This window comes from Pristiophorus japonicus, chromosome 8, assembly GCF_044704955.1.
Source record: "Pristiophorus japonicus isolate sPriJap1 chromosome 8, sPriJap1.hap1, whole genome shotgun sequence".
In the NCBI taxonomy this organism is placed as follows: Eukaryota; Metazoa; Chordata; class Chondrichthyes; family Pristiophoridae; genus Pristiophorus; species Pristiophorus japonicus.
Window position 1 is genome coordinate 175376386 of NC_091984.1, and position 22106 is coordinate 175398491.

A 22106-nucleotide genomic window follows, 5' to 3' on the forward strand; every position below is an offset into this window, starting at 1 on the left:
GCTCACAGTCCAACTACTTTTCCACACCAAAATGGCCCCATTGTGAAACAGGTGCCCATGCTTGTGCTGACAGAATGCAAGTGTTACGCAGGGAAAATTCTGGCAGCGGTGGGATTTGAACCCACGCCTCCGAAGAGACTGGAACCTGGATCCAGCGCCTTAGACCGCTCGGCCACGCTACCACTGGAAGCAGCTTCTGTTCTGGAACGAGTGACCGTTGAGTGTAATGTGACTTTGTTATGCGGAAAATAATAATTAAGGCAATTAAAGTGGTAGACAGTAAACTCTCGAGAAACGATTTTGCAACATACCGGTCACAGGCACCTACGTATCCACAGGGCAACAACAGAAATTAGGTGCATGTTGGGACAAACCAGTTACAACATTCATTCAATATTTATTCCTATATCAACATCACTGACAAAAACAGATTATCTGGTCATGAACACATTGCTGTTTGTGGGATCGTGCTGTGTGCATACTGGCTGCGCCATTTCCCACATTACAACAGTGACTCACTTTAAAAATACTTCATTGGCTGTAAAGCGTTTTGGGACATGAAAGGCGCCAACACACTGCAGAAAACTTTACCCGATAGCTGGCAAAATGCGAGCTGTTGTGAGAAATACGTGTGTTGGTTGCATTGCAGGCATGATAAACTTAATGACTGGCGCTGCCTGTTAAGTGATGTCGTAACAATGTACGTGTTGTGTGATTGCACAGGAGGAAGGATTGTGATGCAACTCAGTAAATGTGCAGAATTGGAGCACGCTTTTCTGCAGTTACAGTCGGTTCATTGTCAGGGTGGCCGAGTGGTTTAAGGTGCCAAACTCAAAGACTGTAACCCTTACCTTACCAAAGGTTGGTGTATTCTGGGACGTGGGTGCCAAGCCCACTTCTAGCGGCGTGGTTTCCAATCCCACTTCTGACATTTACTTTTTATCCACACAAATGCGGCCAGCGTGCAAAAAGCATGCTCAACTGGCCTTCAATTTTCAAGTGGTGACATCAAACTCTTCGATGGTATTGCCATTTGCCAACAAACGAAAGGCACCGCTCACAGTCCAACTACTTTTCCACACCAAAATGGCCCCATTGTGAAACAGGTGCCCATGCTTGTGCTGACAGAATGCAAGTGTTACGCAGGGAAAATTCTGGCAGCGGTGGGATTTGAACCCACGCCTCCGAAGAGACTGGAACCTGGATCCAGCGCCTTAGACCGCTCGGCCACGCTACCACTGGAAGCAGCTTCTGTTCTGGAACGAGTGACCGTTGAGTGTAATGTGACTTTGTTATGCGGAAAATAATAATTAAGGCAATTAAAGTGGTAGACAGTAAACTCTCGAGAAACGATTTTGCAACATACCGGTCACAGGCACCTACGTATCCACAGGGCAACAACAGAAATTAGGTGCATGTTGGGACAAACCAGTTACAACATTCATTCAATATTTATTCCTATATCAACATCACTGACAAAAACAGATTATCTGGTCATGAACACATTGCTGTTTGTGGGATCGTGCTGTGTGCATACTGGCTGCGCCATTTCCCACATTACAACAGTGACTCACTTTAAAAATACTTCATTGGCTGTAAAGCGTTTTGGGACATGAAAGGCGCCAACACACTGCAGAAAACTTTACCCGATAGCTGGCAAAATGCGAGCTGTTGTGAGAAATACGTGTGTTGGTTGCATTGCAGGCATGATAAACTTAATGACTGGCGCTGCCTGTTAAGTGATGTCGTAACAATGTACGTGTTGTGTGATTGCACAGGAGGAAGGATTGTGATGCAACTCAGTAAATGTGCAGAATTGGAGCACGCTTTTCTGCAGTTACAGTCGGTTCATTGTCAGGGTGGCCGAGTGGTTTAAGGTGCCAAACTCAAAGACTGTAACCCTTACCTTACCAAAGGTTGGTGTATTCTGGGACGTGGGTGCCAAGCCCACTTCTAGCGGCGTGGTTTCCAATCCCACTTCTGACATTTACTTTTTATCCACACAAATGCGGCCAGCGTGCAAAAAGCATGCTCAACTGGCCTTCAATTTTCAAGTGGTGACATCAAACACTTCGATGGTATTGCCATTTGCCAACAAACTAAAGGCACCGCTCACAGTCCAACTACTTTTCCACACCAAAATGGCCCCATTGTGAAACAGGTGCCCATGCTTGTGCTGACAGAATGCAAGTGTTACGCAGGGAAAATTCTGGCAGCGGTGGGATTTGAACCCACGCCTCCGAAGAGACTGGAACCTGGATCCAGCGCCTTAGACCGCTCGGCCACGCTACCACTGGAAGCAGCTTCTGTTCTGGAACGAGTGACCGTTGAGTGTAATGTGACTTTGTTATGCGGAAAATAATAATTAAGGCAATTAAAGTGGTAGACAGTGAACTCTCGAGAAACGATTTTGCAACATACCGGTCACAGGAACCTACGTATCCACAGGGCAACAACAGAAATTAGGTGCATGTTGGGACAAACCAGTTACAACATTCATTCAATATTTATTCCTATATCAACATCACTGACAAAAACAGATTATCTGGTCATGAACACATTGCTGTTTGTGGGATCGTGCTGTGTGCATCCTGGCTGCGCCATTTCCCACATTACAACAGTGACTCACTTTAAAAATACTTCATTGGCTGTAAAGCGTTTTGGGACATGAAAGGCGCCAACACACTGCAGAAAATTTTACCCGATAGCTGGCAAAATGCGAGCTGTTGTGAGAAATACGTGTGTTGGTTGCATTGCAGGCATGATAAACTTAATGATTGGCGCTGCCTGTTAAGTGATGTCGTAACAATGTACGTGTTGTGTGATTGCACAGGAGGAAGGATTGTGATGCAACTCAGTAAATGTGCAGAATTGGAGTACGCTTTTCTGCAGTTACAGTCGGTTCATTATCAAAATAGCCGAGTGGTTTAAGGTGCCAAACTCAAAGACTGTAACCCTTACCTTACCAAAGGTTGGTGTATTCTGGGACGTGGGTGCCAAGCCCACTTCTAGCGGCGTGGTTTCCAATCCCACTTCTGACATTTACTTTTTATCCACACAAATGCGGCCAGCGTGCAAAAAGCATGCTCAACTGGCCTTCAATTTTCAAGTGGTGACATCAAACTCTTCGATGGTATTGCCATTTGCCAACAAACGAAAGGCACCGCTCACAGTCCAACTACTTTTCCACACCAAAATGGCCCCATTGTGAAACAGGTGCCCATGCTTGTGCTGACAGAATGCAAGTGTTACGCAGGGAAAATTCTGGCAGCGGTGGGATTTGAACCCACGCCTCCGAAGAGACTGGAACCTGGATCCAGCGCCTTAGACCGCTCGGCCACGCTACCACTGGAAGCAGCTTCTGTTCTGGAACGAGTGACCGTTGAGTGTAATGTGACTTTGTTATGCGGAAAATAATAATTAAGGCAATTAAAGTGGTAGACAGTGAACTCTCGAGAAACGATTTTGCAACATACCGGTCACAGGAACCTACGTATCCACAGGGCAACAACAGAAATTAGGTGCATGTTGGGACAAACCAGTTACAACATTCATTCAATATTTATTCCTATATCAACATCACTGACAAAAACAGATTATCTGGTCATGAACACATTGCTGTTTGTGGGATCGTGCTGTGTGCATACTGGCTGCGCCATTTCCCACATTACAACAGTGACTCACTTTAAAAATACTTCATTGGCTGTAAAGCGTTTTGGGACATGAAAGGCGCCAACACACTGCAGAAAACTTTACCCGATAGCTGGCAAAATGCGAGCTGTTGTGAGAAATACGTGTGTTGGTTGCATTGCAGGCATGATAAACTTAATGACTGGCGCTGCCTGTTAAGTGATGTCGTAACAATGTACGTGTTGTGTGATTGCACAGGAGGAAGGATTGTGATGCAACTCAGTAAATGTGCAGAATTGGAGCACGCTTTTCTGCAGTTACAGTCGGTTCATTGTCAGGGTGGCCGAGTGGTTTAAGGTGCCAAACTCAAAGACTGTAACCCTTACCTTACCAAAGGTTGGTGTATTCTGGGACGTGGGTGCCAAGCCCACTTCTAGCGGCGTGGTTTCCAATCCCACTTCTGACATTTACTTTTTATCCACACAAATGCGGCCAGCGTGCAAAAAGCATGCTCAACTGGCCTTCAATTTTCAAGTGGTGACATCAAACTCTTCGATGGTATTGCCATTTGCCAACAAACGAAAGGCACCGCTCACAGTCCAACTACTTTTCCACACCAAAATGGCCCCATTGTGAAACAGGTGCCCATGCTTGTGCTGACAGAATGCAAGTGTTACGCAGGGAAAATTCTGGCAGCGGTGGGATTTGAACCCACGCCTCCAAAGAGACTGGAACCTGGATCCAGCGCCTTAGACCGCTCGGCCACGCTACCACTGGAAGCAGCTTCTGTTCTGGAACGAGTGACCGTTGAGTGTAATGTGACTTTGTTATGCGGAAAATAATAATTAAGGCAATTAAAGTGGTAGACAGTAAACTCTCGAGAAACGATTTTGCAACATACCGGTCACAGGCACCTACGTATCCACAGGGCAACAACAGAAATTAGGTGCATGTTGGGACAAACCAGTTACAACATTCATTCAATATTTATTCCTATATCAACATCACTGACAAAAACAGATTATCTGGTCATGAACACATTGCTGTTTGTGGGATCGTGCTGTGTGCATACTGGCTGCGCCATTTCCCACATTACAACAGTGACTCACTTTAAAAATACTTCATTGGCTGTAAAGCGTTTTGGGACATGAAAGGCGCCAACACACTGCAGAAAACTTTACCCGATAGCTGGCAAAATGCGAGCTGTTGTGAGAAATACGTGTGTTGGTTGCATTGCAGGCATGATAAACTTAATGACTGGCGCTGCCTGTTAAGTGATGTCGTAACAATGTACGTGTTGTGTGATTGCACAGGAGGAAGGATTGTGATGCAACTCAGTAAATGTGCAGAATTGGAGTACGCTTTTCTGCAGTTACAGTCGGTTCATTGTCAGGGTGGCCGAGTGGTTTAAGGTGCCAAACTCAAAGACTGTAACCCTTACCTTACCAAAGGTTGGTGTATTCTGGGACGTGGGTGCCAAGCCCACTTCTAGCGGCGTGGTTTCCAATCCCACTTCTGACATTTACTTTTTATCCACACAAATGCGGCCAGCGTGCAAAAAGCATGCTCAACTGGCCTTCAATTTTCAAGTGGTGACATCAAACACTTCGATGGTATTGCCATTTGCCAACAAACTAAAGGCACCGCTCACAGTCCAACTACTTTTCCACACCAAAATGGCCCCATTGTGAAACAGGTGCCCATGCTTGTGCTGACAGAATGCAAGTGTTACGCAGGGAAAATTCTGGCAGCGGTGGGATTTGAACCCACGCCTCCGAAGAGACTGGAACCTGGATCCAGCGCCTTAGACCGCTCGGCCACGCTACCACTGGAAGCAGCTTCTGTTCTGGAACGAGTGACCGTTGAGTGTAATGTGACTTTGTTATGCGGAAAATAATAATTAAGGCAATTAAAGTGGTAGACAGTGAACTCTCGAGAAACGATTTTGCAACATACCGGTCACAGGAACCTACGTATCCACAGGGCAACAACAGAAATTAGGTGCATGTTGGGACAAACCAGTTACAACATTCATTCAATATTTATTCCTATATCAACATCACTGACAAAAACAGATTATCTGGTCATGAACACATTGCTGTTTGTGGGATCGTGCTGTGTGCATCCTGGCTGCGCCATTTCCCACATTACAACAGTGACTCACTTTAAAAATACTTCATTGGCTGTAAAGCGTTTTGGGACATGAAAGGCGCCAACACACTGCAGAAAATTTTACCCGATAGCTGGCAAAATGCGAGCTGTTGTGAGAAATACGTGTGTTGGTTGCATTGCAGGCATGATAAACTTAATGATTGGCGCTGCCTGTTAAGTGATGTCGTAACAATGTACGTGTTGTGTGATTGCACAGGAGGAAGGATTGTGATGCAACTCAGTAAATGTGCAGAATTGGAGTACGCTTTTCTGCAGTTACAGTCGGTTCATTATCAAAATAGCCGAGTGGTTTAAGGTGCCAAACTCAAAGACTGTAACCCTTACCTTACCAAAGGTTGGTGTATTCTGGGACGTGGGTGCCAAGCCCACTTCTAGCGGCGTGGTTTCCAATCCCACTTCTGACATTTACTTTTTATCCACACAAATGCGGCCAGCGTGCAAAAAGCATGCTCAACTGGCCTTCAATTTTCAAGTGGTGACATCAAACTCTTCGATGGTATTGCCATTTGCCAACAAACGAAAGGCACCGCTCACAGTCCAACTACTTTTCCACACCAAAATGGCCCCATTGTGAAACAGGTGCCCATGCTTGTGCTGACAGAATGCAAGTGTTACGCAGGGAAAATTCTGGCAGCGGTGGGATTTGAACCCACGCCTCCGAAGAGACTGGAACCTGGATCCAGCGCCTTAGACCGCTCGGCCACGCTACCACTGGAAGCAGCTTCTGTTCTGGAACGAGTGACCGTTGAGTGTAATGTGACTTTGTTATGCGGAAAATAATAATTAAGGCAATTAAAGTGGTAGACAGTAAACTCTCGAGAAACGATTTTGCAACATACCGGTCACAGGCACCTACGTATCCACAGGGCAACAACAGAAATTAGGTGCATGTTGGGACAAACCAGTTACAACATTCATTCAATATTTATTCCTATATCAACATCACTGACAAAAACAGATTATCTGGTCATGAACACATTGCTGTTTGTGGGATCGTGCTGTGTGCATACTGGCTGCGCCATTTCCCACATTACAACAGTGACTCACTTTAAAAATACTTCATTGGCTGTAAAGCGTTTTGGGACATGAAAGGCGCCAACACACTGCAGAAAACTTTACCCGATAGCTGGCAAAATGCGAGCTGTTGTGAGAAATACGTGTGTTGGTTGCATTGCAGGCATGATAAACTTAATGACTGGCGCTGCCTGTTAAGTGATGTCGTAACAATGTACGTGTTGTGTGATTGCACAGGAGGAAGGATTGTGATGCAACTCAGTAAATGTGCAGAATTGGAGCACGCTTTTCTGCAGTTACAGTCGGTTCATTGTCAGGGTGGCCGAGTGGTTTAAGGTGCCAAACTCAAAGACTGTAACCCTTACCTTACCAAAGGTTGGTGTATTCTGGGACGTGGGTGCCAAGCCCACTTCTAGCGGCGTGGTTTCCAATCCCACTTCTGACATTTACTTTTTATCCACACAAATGCGGCCAGCGTGCAAAAAGCATGCTCAACTGGCCTTCAATTTTCAAGTGGTGACATCAAACTCTTCGATGGTATTGCCATTTGCCAACAAACGAAAGGCACCGCTCACAGTCCAACTACTTTTCCACACCAAAATGGCCCCATTGTGAAACAGGTGCCCATGCTTGTGCTGACAGAATGCAAGTGTTACGCAGGGAAAATTCTGGCAGCGGTGGGATTTGAACCCACGCCTCCGAAGAGACTGGAACCTGGATCCAGCGCCTTAGACCGCTCGGCCACGCTACCACTGGAAGCAGCTTCTGTTCTGGAACGAGTGACCGTTGAGTGTAATGTGACTTTGTTATGCGGAAAATAATAATTAAGGCAATTAAAGTGGTAGACAGTAAACTCTCGAGAAACGATTTTGCAACATACCGGTCACAGGCACCTACGTATCCACAGGGCAACAACAGAAATTAGGTGCATGTTGGGACAAACCAGTTACAACATTCATTCAATATTTATTCCTATATCAACATCACTGACAAAAACAGATTATCTGGTCATGAACACATTGCTGTTTGTGGGATCGTGCTGTGTGCATACTGGCTGCGCCATTTCCCACATTACAACAGTGACTCACTTTAAAAATACTTCATTGGCTGTAAAGCGTTTTGGGACATGAAAGGCGCCAACACACTGCAGAAAACTTTACCCGATAGCTGGCAAAATGCGAGCTGTTGTGAGAAATACGTGTGTTGGTTGCATTGCAGGCATGATAAACTTAATGACTGGCGCTGCCTGTTAAGTGATGTCGTAACAATGTACGTGTTGTGTGATTGCACAGGAGGAAGGATTGTGATGCAACTCAGTAAATGTGCAGAATTGGAGCACGCTTTTCTGCAGTTACAGTCGGTTCATTGTCAGGGTGGCCGAGTGGTTTAAGGTGCCAAACTCAAAGACTGTAACCCTTACCTTACCAAAGGTTGGTGTATTCTGGGACGTGGGTGCCAAGCCCACTTCTAGCGGCGTGGTTTCCAATCCCACTTCTGACATTTACTTTTTATCCACACAAATGCGGCCAGCGTGCAAAAAGCATGCTCAACTGGCCTTCAATTTTCAAGTGGTGACATCAAACACTTCGATGGTATTGCCATTTGCCAACAAACTAAAGGCACCGCTCACAGTCCAACTACTTTTCCACACCAAAATGGCCCCATTGTGAAACAGGTGCCCATGCTTGTGCTGACAGAATGCAAGTGTTACGCAGGGAAAATTCTGGCAGCGGTGGGATTTGAACCCACGCCTCCGAAGAGACTGGAACCTGGATCCAGCGCCTTAGACCGCTCGGCCACGCTACCACTGGAAGCAGCTTCTGTTCTGGAACGAGTGACCGTTGAGTGTAATGTGACTTTGTTATGCGGAAAATAATAATTAAGGCAATTAAAGTGGTAGACAGTGAACTCTCGAGAAACGATTTTGCAACATACCGGTCACAGGAACCTACGTATCCACAGGGCAACAACAGAAATTAGGTGCATGTTGGGACAAACCAGTTACAACATTCATTCAATATTTATTCCTATATCAACATCACTGACAAAAACAGATTATCTGGTCATGAACACATTGCTGTTTGTGGGATCGTGCTGTGTGCATACTGGCTGCGCCATTTCCCACATTACAACAGTGACTCACTTTAAAAATACTTCATTGGCTGTAAAGCGTTTTGGGACATGAAAGGCGCCAACACACTGCAGAAAATGTTACCCGATAGCTGGCAAAATGCGAGCTGTTGTGAGAAATACGTGTGTTGGTTGCATTGCAGGCATGATAAACTTAATGACTGGCGCTGCCTGTTAAGTGATGTCGTAACAATGTACGTGTTGTGTGATTGCACAGGAGGAAGGATTGTGATGCAACTCAGTAAATGTGCAGAATTGGAGTACGCTTTTCTGCAGTTACAGTCGGTTCATTATCAAAATAGCCGAGTGGTTTAAGGTGCCAAACTCAAAGACTGTAACCCTTACCTTACCAAAGGTTGGTGTATTCTGGGACGTGGGTGCCAAGCCCACTTCTAGCGGCGTGGTTTCCAATCCCACTTCTGACATTTACTTTTTATCCACACAAATGCGGCCAGCGTGCAAAAAGCATGCTCAACTGGCCTTCAATTTTCAAGTGGTGACATCAAACACTTCGATGGTATTGCCATTTGCCAACAAACTAAAGGCACCGCTCACAGTCCAACTACTTTTCCACACCAAAATGGCCCCATTGTGAAACAGGTGCCCATGCTTGTGCTGACAGAATGCAAGTGTTACGCAGGGAAAATTCTGGCAGCGGTGGGATTTGAACCCACGCCTCCGAAGAGACTGGAACCTGGATCCAGCGCCTTAGACCGCTCGGCCACGCTACCACTGGAAGCAGCTTCTGTTCTGGAACGAGTGACCGTTGAGTGTAATGTGACTTTGTTATGCGGAAAATAATAATTAAGGCAATTAAAGTGGTAGACAGTGAACTCTCGAGAAACGATTTTGCAACATACCGGTCACAGGAACCTACGTATCCACAGGGCAACAACAGAAATTAGGTGCATGTTGGGACAAACCAGTTACAACATTCATTCAATATTTATTCCTATATCAACATCACTGACAAAAACAGATTATCTGGTCATGAACACATTGCTGTTTGTGGGATCGTGCTGTGTGCATACTGGCTGCGCCATTTCCCACATTACAACAGTGACTCACTTTAAAAATACTTCATTGGCTGTAAAGCGTTTTGGGACATGAAAGGCGCCAACACACTGCAGAAAATTTTACCCGATAGCTGGCAAAATGCGAGCTGTTGTGAGAAATACGTGTGTTGGTTGCATTGCAGGCATGATAAACTTAATGACTGGCGCTGCCTGTTAAGTGATGTCGTAACAATGTACGTGTTGTGTGATTGCACAGGAGGAAGGATTGTGATGCAACTCAGTAAATGTGCAGAATTGGAGTACGCTTTTCTGCAGTTACAGTCGGTTCATTATCAAAATAGCCGAGTGGTTTAAGGTGCCAAACTCAAAGACTGTAACCCTTACCTTACCAAAGGTTGGTGTATTCTGGGACGTGGGTGCCAAGCCCACTTCTAGCGGCGTGGTTTCCAATCCCACTTCTGACATTTACTTTTTATCCACACAAATGCGGCCAGCGTGCAAAAAGCATGCTCAACTGGCCTTCAATTTTCAAGTGGTGACATCAAACTCTTCGATGGTATTGCCATTTGCCAACAAACGAAAGGCACCGCTCACAGTCCAACTACTTTTCCACACCAAAATGGCCCCATTGTGAAACAGGTGCCCATGCTTGTGCTGACAGAATGCAAGTGTTACGCAGGGAAAATTCTGGCAGCGGTGGGATTTGAACCCACGCCTCCGAAGAGACTGGAACCTGGATCCAGCGCCTTAGACCGCTCGGCCACGCTACCACTGGACGCAGCTTCTGTTCTGGAACGAGTGACCGTTGAGTGAAATGTGACTTTGCCATGCGGAAAATAATAATTAAGGCAATTAAAGTGGTAGACAGTGAACTCTCGAGAAACGATTTTGCAACATACCGGTCACAGGAACCTACGTATCCACAGGGCAACAACAGAAATTAGGTGCATGTTGGGACAAACCAGTTACAACATTCATTCAATATTTATTCCTATATCAACATCACTGACAAAAACAGATTATCTGGTCATGAACACATTGCTGTTTGTGGGATCGTGCTGTGTGCATACTGGCTGCGCCATTTCCCACATTACAACAGTGACTCACTTTAAAAATACTTCATTGGCTGTAAAGCGTTTTGGGACATGAAAGGCGCCAACACACTGCAGAAAATTTTACCCGATAGCTGGCAAAATGCGAGCTGTTGTGAGAAATACGTGTGTTGGTTGCATTGCAGGCATGATAAACTTAATGATTGGCGCTGCCTGTTAAGTGATGTCGTAACAATGTACGTGTTGTGTGATTGCACAGGAGGAAGGATTGTGATGCAACTCAGTAAATGTGCAGAATTGGAGTACGCTTTTCTGCAGTTACAGTCGGTTCATTATCAAAATAGCCGAGTGGTTTAAGGTGCCAAACTCAAAGACTGTAACCCTTACCTTACCAAAGGTTGGTGTATTCTGGGACGTGGGTGCCAAGCCCACTTCTAGCGGCGTGGTTTCCAATCCCACTTCTGACATTTACTTTTTATCCACACAAATGCGGCCAGCGTGCAAAAAGCATGCTCAACTGGCCTTCAATTTTCAAGTGGTGACATCAAACTCTTCGATGGTATTGCCATTTGCCAACAAACGAAAGGCACCGCTCACAGTCCAACTACTTTTCCACACCAAAATGGGCCCATTGTGAAACAGGTGCCCATGCTTGTGCTGACAGAATGCAAGTGTTACGCAGGGAAAATTCTGGCAGCGGTGGGATTTGAACCCACGCCTCCGAAGAGACTGGAACCTGGATCCAGCGCCTTAGACCGCTCGGCCACGCTACCACTGGAAGCAGCTTCTGTTCTGGAACGAGTGACCGTTGAGTGTAATGTGACTTTGTTATGCGGAAAATAATAATTAAGGCAATTAAAGTGGTAGACAGTAAACTCTCGAGAAACGATTTTGCAACATACCGGTCACAGGCACCTACGTATCCACAGGGCAACAACAGAAATTAGGTGCATGTTGGGACAAACCAGTTACAACATTCATTCAATATTTATTCCTATATCAACATCACTGACAAAAACAGATTATCTGGTCATGAACACATTGCTGTTTGTGGGATCGTGCTGTGTGCATACTGGCTGCGCCATTTCCCACATTACAACAGTGACTCACTTTAAAAATACTTCATTGGCTGTAAAGCGTTTTGGGACATGAAAGGCGCCAACACACTGCAGAAAATGTTACCCGATAGCTGGCAAAATGCGAGCTGTTGTGAGAAATACGTGTGTTGGTTGCATTGCAGGCATGATAAACTTAATGACTGGCGCTGCCTGTTAAGTGATGTCGTAACAATGTACGTGTTGTGTGATTGCACAGGAGGAAGGATTGTGATGCAACTCAGTAAATGTGCAGAATTGGAGTACGCTTTTCTGCAGTTACAGTCGGTTCATTATCAAAATAGCCGAGTGGTTTAAGGTGCCAAACTCAAAGACTGTAACCCTTACCTTACCAAAGGTTGGTGTATTCTGGGACGTGGGTGCCAAGCCCACTTCTAGCGGCGTGGTTTCCAATCCCACTTCTGACATTTACTTTTTATCCACACAAATGCGGCCAGCGTGCAAAAAGCATGCTCAACTGGCCTTCAATTTTCAAGTGGTGACATCAAACACTTCGATGGTATTGCCATTTGCCAACAAACTAAAGGCACCGCTCACAGTCCAACTACTTTTCCACACCAAAATGGCCCCATTGTGAAACAGGTGCCCATGCTTGTGCTGACAGAATGCAAGTGTTACGCAGGGAAAATTCTGGCAGCGGTGGGATTTGAACCCACGCCTCCGAAGAGACTGGAACCTGGATCCAGCGCCTTAGACCGCTCGGCCACGCTACCACTGGAAGCAGCTTCTGTTCTGGAACGAGTGACCGTTGAGTGTAATGTGACTTTGTTATGCGGAAAATAATAATTAAGGCAATTAAAGTGGTAGACAGTGAACTCTCGAGAAACGATTTTGCAACATACCGGTCACAGGAACCTACGTATCCACAGGGCAACAACAGAAATTAGGTGCATGTTGGGACAAACCAGTTACAACATTCATTCAATATTTATTCCTATATCAACATCACTGACAAAAACAGATTATCTGGTCATGAACACATTGCTGTTTGTGGGATCGTGCTGTGTGCATACTGGCTGCGCCATTTCCCACATTACAACAGTGACTCACTTTAAAAATACTTCATTGGCTGTAAAGCGTTTTGGGACATGAAAGGCGCCAACACACTGCAGAAAATTTTACCCGATAGCTGGCAAAATGCGAGCTGTTGTGAGAAATACGTGTGTTGGTTGCATTGCAGGCATGATAAACTTAATGATTGGCGCTGCCTGTTAAGTGATGTCGTAACAATGTACGTGTTGTGTGATTGCACAGGAGGAAGGATTGTGATGCAACTCAGTAAATGTGCAGAATTGGAGTACGCTTTTCTGCAGTTACAGTCGGTTCATTATCAAAATAGCCGAGTGGTTTAAGGTGCCAAACTCAAAGACTGTAACCCTTACCTTACCAAAGGTTGGTGTATTCTGGGACGTGGGTGCCAAGCCCACTTCTAGCGGCGTGGTTTCCAATCCCACTTCTGACATTTACTTTTTATCCACACAAATGCGGCCAGCGTGCAAAAAGCATGCTCAACTGGCCTTCAATTTTCAAGTGGTGACATCAAACTCTTCGATGGTATTGCCATTTGCCAACAAACGAAAGGCACCGCTCACAGTCCAACTACTTTTCCACACCAAAATGGGCCCATTGTGAAACAGGTGCCCATGCTTGTGCTGACAGAATGCAAGTGTTACGCAGGGAAAATTCTGGCAGCGGTGGGATTTGAACCCACGCCTCCGAAGAGACTGGAACCTGGATCCAGCGCCTTAGACCGCTCGGCCACGCTACCACTGGAAGCAGCTTCTGTTCTGGAACGAGTGACCGTTGAGTGTAATGTGACTTTGTTATGCGGAAAATAATAATTAAGGCAATTAAAGTGGTAGACAGTAAACTCTCGAGAAACGATTTTGCAACATACCGGTCACAGGCACCTACGTATCCACAGGGCAACAACAGAAATTAGGTGCATGTTGGGACAAACCAGTTACAACATTCATTCAATATTTATTCCTATATCAACATCACTGACAAAAACAGATTATCTGGTCATGAACACATTGCTGTTTGTGGGATCGTGCTGTGTGCATACTGGCTGCGCCATTTCCCACATTACAACAGTGACTCACTTTAAAAATACTTCATTGGCTGTAAAGCGTTTTGGGACATGAAAGGCGCCAACACACTGCAGAAAATTTTACCCGATAGCTGGCAAAATGCGAGCTGTTGTGAGAAATACGTGTGTTGGTTGCATTGCAGGCATGATAAACTTAATGATTGGCGCTGCCTGTTAAGTGATGTCGTAACAATGTACGTGTTGTGTGATTGCACAGGAGGAAGGATTGTGATGCAACTCAGTAAATGTGCAGAATTGGAGTACGCTTTTCTGCAGTTACAGTCGGTTCATTATCAAAATAGCCGAGTGGTTTAAGGTGCCAAACTCAAAGACTGTAACCCTTACCTTACCAAAGGTTGGTGTATTCTGGGACGTGGGTGCCAAGCCCACTTCTAGCGGCGTGGTTTCCAATCCCACTTCTGACATTTACTTTTTATCCACACAAATGCGGCCAGCGTGCAAAAAGCATGCTCAACTGGCCTTCAATTTTCAAGTGGTGACATCAAACACTTCGATGGTATTGCCATTTGCCAACAAACTAAAGGCACCGCTCACAGTCCAACTACTTTTCCACACCAAAATGGCCCCATTGTGAAACAGGTGCCCATGCTTGTGCTGACAGAATGCAAGTGTTACGCAGGGAAAATTCTGGCAGCGGTGGGATTTGAACCCACGCCTCCGAAGAGACTGGAACCTGGATCCAGCGCCTTAGACCGCTCGGCCACGCTACCACTGGAAGCAGCTTCTGTTCTGGAACGAGTGACCGTTGAGTGTAATGTGACTTTGTTATGCGGAAAATAATAATTAAGGCAATTAAAGTGGTAGACAGTGAACTCTCGAGAAACGATTTTGCAACATACCGGTCACAGGAACCTACGTATCCACAGGGCAACAACAGAAATTAGGTGCATGTTGGGACAAACCAGTTACAACATTCATTCAATATTTATTCCTATATCAACATCACTGACAAAAACAGATTATCTGGTCATGAACACATTGCTGTTTGTGGGATCGTGCTGTGTGCATACTGGCTGCGCCATTTCCCACATTAGAACAGTGACTCACTTTAAAAATACTTCATTGGCTGTAAAGCGTTTTGGGACATGAAAGGCGCCAACACACTGCAGAAAATTTTACCCGATAGCTGGCAAAATGCGAGCTGTTGTGAGAAATACGTGTGTTGGTTGCATTGCAGGCATGATAAACTTAATGACTGGCGCTGCCTGTTAAGTGATGTCGTAACAATGTACGTGTTGTGTGATTGCACAGGAGGAAGGATTGTGATGCAACTCAGTAAATGTGCAGAATTGGAGTACGCTTTTCTGCAGTTACAGTCGGTTCATTATCAAAATAGCCGAGTGGTTTAAGGTGCCAAACTCAAAGACTGTAACCCTTACCTTACCAAAGGTTGGTGTATTCTGGGACGTGGGTGCCAAGCCCACTTCTAGCGGCGTGGTTTCCAATCCCACTTCTGACATTTACTTTTTATCCACACAAATGCGGCCAGCGTGCAAAAAGCATGCTCAACTGGCCTTCAATTTTCAAGTGGTGACATCAAACACTTCGATGGTATTGCCATTTGCCAACAAACTAAAGGCACCGCTCACAGTCCAACTACTTTTCCACACCAAAATGGCCCCATTGTGAAACAGGTGCCCATGCTTGTGCTGACAGAATGCAAGTGTTACGCAGGGAAAATTCTGGCAGCGGTGGGATTTGAACCCACGCCTCCGAAGAGACTGGAACCTGGATCCAGCGCCTTAGACCGCTCGGCCACGCTACCACTGGAAGCAGCTTCTGTTCTGGAACGAGTGACCGTTGAGTGTAATGTGACTTTGTTATGCGGAAAATAATAATTAAGGCAATTAAAGTGGTAGACAGTGAACTCTCGAGAAACGATTTTGCAACATACCGGTCACAGGAACCTACGTATCCACAGGGCAACAACAGAAATTAGGTGCATGTTGGGACAAACCAGTTACAACATTCATTCAATATTTATTCCTATATCAACATCACTGACAAAAACAGATTATCTGGTCATGAACACATTGCTGTTTGTGGGATCGTGCTGTGTGCATACTGGCTGCGCCATTTCCCACATTACAACAGTGACTCACTTTAAAAATACTTCATTGGCTGTAAAGCGTTTTGGGACATGAAAGGCGCCAACACACTGCAGAAAATTTTACCCGATAGCTGGCAAAATGCGAGCTGTTGTGAGAAATACGTGTGTTGGTTGCATTGCAGGCATGATAAACTTAATGATTGGCGCTGCCTGTTAAGTGATGTCGTAACAATGTACGTGTTGTGTGATTGCACAGGAGGAAGGATTGTGATGCAACTCAGTAAATGTGCAGAATTGGAGTACGCTTTTCTGCAGTTACAGTCGGTTCATTATCAAAATAGCCGAGTGGTTTAAGGTGCCAAACTCAAAGACTGTAACCCTTACCTTACCAAAGGTTGGTGTATTCTGGGACGTGGGTGCCAAGCCCACTTCTAGCGGCGTGGTTTCCAATCCCACTTCTGACATTTACTTTTTATCCACACAAATGCGGCCAGCGTGCAAAAAGCATGCTCAACTGGCCTTCAATTTTCAAGTGGTGACATCAAACTCTTCGATGGTATTGCCATTTGCCAACAAACGAAAGGCACCGCTCACAGTCCAACTACTTTTCCACACCAAAATGGGCCCATTGTGAAACAGGTGCCCATGCTTGTGCTGACAGAATGCAAGTGTTACGCAGGGAAAATTCTGGCAGCGGTGGGATTTGAACCCACGCCTCCGAAGAGACTGGAACCTGGATCCAGCGCCTTAGACCGCTCGGCCACGCTACCACTGGAAGCAGCTTCTGTTCTGGAACGAGTGACCGTTGAGTGTAATGTGACTTTGTTATGCGGAAAATAATAATTAAGGCAATTAAAGTGGTAGACAGTAAACTCTCGAGAAACGATTTTGCAACATACCGGTCACAGGCACCTACGTATCCACAGGGCAACAACAGAAATTAGGTGCATGTTGGGACAAACCAGTTACAACATTCATTCAATATTTATTCCTATATCAACATCACTGACAAAAACAGATTATCTGGTCATGAACACATTGCTGTTTGTGGGATCGTGCTGTGTGCATACTGGCTGCGCCATTTCCCACATTACAACAGTGACTCACTTTAAAAATACTTCATTGGCTGTAAAGCGTTTTGGGACATGAAAGGCGCCAACACACTGCAGAAAATTTTACCCGATAGCTGGCAAAATGCGAGCTGTTGTGAGAAATACGTGTGTTGGTTGCATTGCAGGCATGATAAACTTAATGATTGGCGCTGCCTGTTAAGTGATGTCGTAACAATGTACGTGTTGTGTGATTGCACAGGAGGAAGGATTGTGATGCAACTCAGTAAATGTGCAGAATTGGAGTACGCTTTTCTGCAGTTACAGTCGGTTCATTATCAAAATAGCCGAGTGGTTTAAGGTGCCAAACTCAAAGACTGTAACCCTTACCTTACCAAAGGTTGGTGTATTCTGGGACGTGGGTGCCAAGCCCACTTCTAGCGGCGTGGTTTCCAATCCCACTTCTGACATTTACTTTTTATCCACACAAATGCGGCCAGCGTGCAAAAAGCATGCTCAACTGGCCTTCAATTTTCAAGTGGTGACATCAAACACTTCGATGGTATTGCCATTTGCCAACAAACTAAAGGCACCGCTCACAGTCCAACTACTTTTCCACACCAAAATGGCCCCATTGTGAAACAGGTGCCCATGCTTGTGCTGACAGAATGCAAGTGTTACGCAGGGAAAATTCTGGCAGCGGTGGGATTTGAACCCACGCCTCCGAAGAGACTGGAACCTGGATCCAGCGCCTTAGACCGCTCGGCCACGCTACCACTGGAAGCAGCTTCTGTTCTGGAACGAGTGACCGTTGAGTGTAATGTGACTTTGTTATGCGGAAAATAATAATTAAGGCAATTAAAGTGGTAGACAGTGAACTCTCGAGAAACGATTTTGCAACATACCGGTCACAGGAACCTACGTATCCACAGGGCAACAACAGAAATTAGGTGCATGTTGGGACAAACCAGTTACAACATTCATTCAATATTTATTCCTATATCAACATCACTGACAAAAACAGATTATCTGGTCATGAACACATTGCTGTTTGTGGGATCGTGCTGTGTGCATACTGGCTGCGCCATTTCCCACATTACAACAGTGACTCACTTTAAAAATACTTCATTGGCTGTAAAGCGTTTTGGGACATGAAAGGCGCCAACACACTGCAGAAAATTTTACCCGATAGCTGGCAAAATGCGAGCTGTTGTGAGAAATACGTGTGTTGGTTGCATTGCAGGCATGATAAACTTAATGACTGGCGCTGCCTGTTAAGTGATGTCGTAACAATGTACGTGTTGTGTGATTGCACAGGAGGAAGGATTGTGATGCAACTCAGTAAATGTGCAGAATTGGAGTACGCTTTTCTGCAGTTACAGTCGGTTCATTATCAAAATAGCCGAGTGGTTTAAGGTGCCAAACTCAAAGACTGTAACCCTTACCTTACCAAAGGTTGGTGTATTCTGGGACGTGGGTGCCAAGCCCACTTCTAGCGGCGTGGTTTCCAATCCCACTTCTGACATTTACTTTTTATCCACACAAATGCGGCCAGCGTGCAAAAAGCATGCTCAACTGGCCTTCAATTTTCAAGTGGTGACATCAAACTCTTCGATGGTATTGCCATTTGCCAACAAACGAAAGGCACCGCTCACAGTCCAACTACTTTTCCACACCAAAATGGCCCCATTGTGAAACAGGTGCCCATGCTTGTGCTGACAGAATGCAAGTGTTACGCAGGGAAAATTCTGGCAGCGGTGGGATTTGAACCCACGCCTCCGAAGAGACTGGAACCTGGATCCAGCGCCTTAGACCGCTCGGCCACGCTACCACTGGACGCAGCTTCTGTTCTGGAACGAGTGACCGTTGAGTGAAATGTGACTTTGCCATGCGGAAAATAATAATTAAGGCAATTAAAGTGGTAGACAGTGAACTCTCGAGAAACGATTTTGCAACATACCGGTCACAGGAACCTACGTATCCACAGGGCAACAACAGAAATTAGGTGCATGTTGGGACAAACCAGTTACAACATTCATTCAATATTTATTCCTATATCAACATCACTGACAAAAACAGATTATCTGGTCATGAACACATTGCTGTTTGTGGGATCGTGCTGTGTGCATCCTGGCTGCGCCATTTCCCACATTACAACAGTGACTCACTTTAAAAATACTTCATTGGCTGTAAAGCGTTTTGGGACATGAAAGGCGCCAACACACTGCAGAAAATTTTACCCGATAGCTGGCAAAATGCGAGCTGTTGTGAGAAATACGTGTGTTGGTTGCATTGCAGGCATGATAAACTTAATGACTGGCGCTGCCTGTTAAGTGATGTCGTAACAATGTACGTGTTGTGTGATTGCACAGGAGGAAGGATTGTGATGCAACTCAGTAAATGTGCAGAATTGGAGTACGCTTTTCTGCAGTTACAGTCGGTTCATTATCAAAATAGCCGAGTGGTTTAAGGTGCCAAACTCAAAGACTGTAACCCTTACCTTACCAAAGGTTGGTGTATTCTGGGACGTGGGTGCCAAGCCCACTTCTAGCGGCGTGGTTTCCAATCCCACTTCTGACATTTACTTTTTATCCACACAAATGCGGCCAGCGTGCAAAAAGCATGCTCAACTGGCCTTCAATTTTCAAGTGGTGACATCAAACTCTTCGATGGTATTGCCATTTGCCAACAAACGAAAGGCACCGCTCACAGTCCAACTACTTTTCCACACCAAAATGGGCCCATTGTGAAACAGGTGCCCATGCTTGTGCTGACAGAATGCAAGTGTTACGCAGGGAAAATTCTGGCAGCGGTGGGATTTGAACCCACGCCTCCGAAGAGACTGGAACCTGGATCCAGCGCCTTAGACCGCTCGGCCACGCTACCACTGGAAGCAGCTTCTGTTCTGGAACGAGTGACCGTTGAGTGTAATGTGACTTTGTTATGCGGAAAATAATAATTAAGGCAATTAAAGTGGTAGACAGTAAACTCTCGAGAAACGATTTTGCAACATACCGGTCACAGGCACCTACGTATCCACAGGGCAACAACAGAAATTAGGTGCATGTTGGGACAAACCAGTTACAACATTCATTCAATATTTATTCCTATATCAACATCACTGACAAAAACAGATTATCTGGTCATGAACACATTGCTGTTTGTGGGATCGTGCTGTGTGCATACTGGCTGCGCCATTTCCCACATTACAACAGTGACTCACTTTAAAAATACTTCATTGGCTGTAAAGCGTTTTGGGACATGAAAGGCGCCAACACACTGCAGAAAATTTTACCCGATAGCTGGCAAAATGCGAGCTGTTGTGAGAAATACGTGTGTTGGTTGCATTGCAGGCATGATAAACTTAATGATTGGCGCTGCCTGTTAAGTGATGTCGTAACAATGTACGTGTTGTGTGATTGCACAGGAGGAAGGATTGTGATGCAACTCAGTAAATGTGCAGAATTGGAGTACGCTTTTCTGCAGTTACAGTCGGTTCATTATCAAAATAGCCGAGTGGTTTAAGGTGCCAAACTCAAAGACTGTAACCCTTACCTTACCAAAGGTTGGTGTATTCTGGGACGTGGGTGCCAAGCCCACTTCTAGCGGCGTGGTTTCCAATCCCACTTCTGACATTTACTTTTTATCCACACAAATGCGGCCAGCGTGCAAAAAGCATGCTCAACTGGCCTTCAATTTTCAAGTGGTGACATCAAACACTTCGATGGTATTGCCATTTGCCAACAAACTAAAGGCACCGCTCACAGTCCAACTACTTTTCCACACCAAAATGGCCCCATTGTGAAACAGGTGCCCATGCTTGTGCTGACAGAATGCAAGTGTTACGCAGGGAAAATTCTGGCAGCGGTGGGATTTGAACCCACGCCTCCGAAGAGACTGGAACCTGGATCCAGCGCCTTAGACCGCTCGGCCACGCTACCACTGGAAGCAGCTTCTGTTCTGGAACGAGTGACCGTTGAGTGTAATGTGACTTTGTTATGCGGAAAATAATAATTAAGGCAATTAAAGTGGTAGACAGTGAACTCTCGAGAAACGATTTTGCAACATACCGGTCACAGGAACCTACGTATCCACAGGGCAACAACAGAAATTAGGTGCATGTTGGGACAAACCAGTTACAACATTCATTCAATATTTATTCCTATATCAACATCACTGACAAAAACAGATTATCTGGTCATGAACACATTGCTGTTTGTGGGATCGTGCTGTGTGCATACTGGCTGCGCCATTTCCCACATTACAACAGTGACTCACTTTAAAAATACTTCATTGGCTGTAAAGCGTTTTGGGACATGAAAGGCGCCAACACACTGCAGAAAATTTTACCCGATAGCTGGCAAAATGCGAGCTGTTGTGAGAAATACGTGTGTTGGTTGCATTGCAGGCATGATAAACTTAATGACTGGCGCTGCCTGTTAAGTGATGTCGTAACAATGTACGTGTTGTGTGATTGCACAGGAGGAAGGATTGTGATGCAACTCAGTAAATGTGCAGAATTGGAGTACGCTTTTCTGCAGTTACAGTCGGTTCATTATCAAAATAGCCGAGTGGTTTAAGGTGCCAAACTCAAAGACTGTAACCCTTACCTTACCAAAGGTTGGTGTATTCTGGGACGTGGGTGCCAAGCCCACTTCTAGCGGCGTGGTTTCCAATCCCACTTCTGACATTTACTTTTTATCCACACAAATGCGGCCAGCGTGCAAAAAGCATGCTCAACTGGCCTTCAATTTTCAAGTGGTGA

At 45.5% G+C, this 22106-nt stretch overlaps 21 non-coding genes across 21 annotated transcripts; all 21 read right to left on the minus strand.

The window, feature by feature from the left end:
• Positions 1-100: 100 nt before the first annotated feature.
• On the minus strand, positions 101-182 carry trnal-cag (transfer RNA leucine (anticodon CAG)). The gene has a single exon. It is a non-coding gene; the product is annotated as a tRNA-Leu (tRNA).
• A 973-nt stretch (positions 183-1155) lies between these two features.
• Positions 1156-1237, minus strand: trnal-cag (transfer RNA leucine (anticodon CAG)). Its single transcript has one exon. It is a non-coding gene; the product is annotated as a tRNA-Leu (tRNA).
• A 973-nt stretch (positions 1238-2210) lies between these two features.
• trnal-cag (transfer RNA leucine (anticodon CAG)) lies at positions 2211-2292 on the minus strand. The gene has a single exon. It is a non-coding gene; the product is annotated as a tRNA-Leu (tRNA).
• Positions 2293-3265: 973 nt separating this feature from the next.
• Positions 3266-3347, minus strand: trnal-cag (transfer RNA leucine (anticodon CAG)). The gene has a single exon. It is a non-coding gene; the product is annotated as a tRNA-Leu (tRNA).
• Positions 3348-4320: 973 nt separating this feature from the next.
• trnal-cag (transfer RNA leucine (anticodon CAG)) lies at positions 4321-4402 on the minus strand. Its single transcript has one exon. It is a non-coding gene; the product is annotated as a tRNA-Leu (tRNA).
• Positions 4403-5375: 973 nt separating this feature from the next.
• On the minus strand, positions 5376-5457 carry trnal-cag (transfer RNA leucine (anticodon CAG)). Its single transcript has one exon. It is a non-coding gene; the product is annotated as a tRNA-Leu (tRNA).
• Positions 5458-6430: 973 nt separating this feature from the next.
• On the minus strand, positions 6431-6512 carry trnal-cag (transfer RNA leucine (anticodon CAG)). The gene has a single exon. It is a non-coding gene; the product is annotated as a tRNA-Leu (tRNA).
• A 973-nt stretch (positions 6513-7485) lies between these two features.
• On the minus strand, positions 7486-7567 carry trnal-cag (transfer RNA leucine (anticodon CAG)). The gene has a single exon. It is a non-coding gene; the product is annotated as a tRNA-Leu (tRNA).
• Positions 7568-8540: 973 nt separating this feature from the next.
• trnal-cag (transfer RNA leucine (anticodon CAG)) lies at positions 8541-8622 on the minus strand. Its single transcript has one exon. It is a non-coding gene; the product is annotated as a tRNA-Leu (tRNA).
• Positions 8623-9595: 973 nt separating this feature from the next.
• On the minus strand, positions 9596-9677 carry trnal-cag (transfer RNA leucine (anticodon CAG)). The gene has a single exon. It is a non-coding gene; the product is annotated as a tRNA-Leu (tRNA).
• A 973-nt stretch (positions 9678-10650) lies between these two features.
• Positions 10651-10732, minus strand: trnal-cag (transfer RNA leucine (anticodon CAG)). Its single transcript has one exon. It is a non-coding gene; the product is annotated as a tRNA-Leu (tRNA).
• Positions 10733-11705: 973 nt separating this feature from the next.
• On the minus strand, positions 11706-11787 carry trnal-cag (transfer RNA leucine (anticodon CAG)). Its single transcript has one exon. It is a non-coding gene; the product is annotated as a tRNA-Leu (tRNA).
• A 973-nt stretch (positions 11788-12760) lies between these two features.
• trnal-cag (transfer RNA leucine (anticodon CAG)) lies at positions 12761-12842 on the minus strand. Its single transcript has one exon. It is a non-coding gene; the product is annotated as a tRNA-Leu (tRNA).
• A 973-nt stretch (positions 12843-13815) lies between these two features.
• trnal-cag (transfer RNA leucine (anticodon CAG)) lies at positions 13816-13897 on the minus strand. The gene has a single exon. It is a non-coding gene; the product is annotated as a tRNA-Leu (tRNA).
• A 973-nt stretch (positions 13898-14870) lies between these two features.
• Positions 14871-14952, minus strand: trnal-cag (transfer RNA leucine (anticodon CAG)). The gene has a single exon. It is a non-coding gene; the product is annotated as a tRNA-Leu (tRNA).
• Positions 14953-15925: 973 nt separating this feature from the next.
• Positions 15926-16007, minus strand: trnal-cag (transfer RNA leucine (anticodon CAG)). Its single transcript has one exon. It is a non-coding gene; the product is annotated as a tRNA-Leu (tRNA).
• Positions 16008-16980: 973 nt separating this feature from the next.
• trnal-cag (transfer RNA leucine (anticodon CAG)) lies at positions 16981-17062 on the minus strand. The gene has a single exon. It is a non-coding gene; the product is annotated as a tRNA-Leu (tRNA).
• Positions 17063-18035: 973 nt separating this feature from the next.
• trnal-cag (transfer RNA leucine (anticodon CAG)) lies at positions 18036-18117 on the minus strand. Its single transcript has one exon. It is a non-coding gene; the product is annotated as a tRNA-Leu (tRNA).
• A 973-nt stretch (positions 18118-19090) lies between these two features.
• On the minus strand, positions 19091-19172 carry trnal-cag (transfer RNA leucine (anticodon CAG)). Its single transcript has one exon. It is a non-coding gene; the product is annotated as a tRNA-Leu (tRNA).
• A 973-nt stretch (positions 19173-20145) lies between these two features.
• On the minus strand, positions 20146-20227 carry trnal-cag (transfer RNA leucine (anticodon CAG)). The gene has a single exon. It is a non-coding gene; the product is annotated as a tRNA-Leu (tRNA).
• Positions 20228-21200: 973 nt separating this feature from the next.
• On the minus strand, positions 21201-21282 carry trnal-cag (transfer RNA leucine (anticodon CAG)). Its single transcript has one exon. It is a non-coding gene; the product is annotated as a tRNA-Leu (tRNA).
• Between the last annotated feature and the right edge of the window lie 824 nt (positions 21283-22106).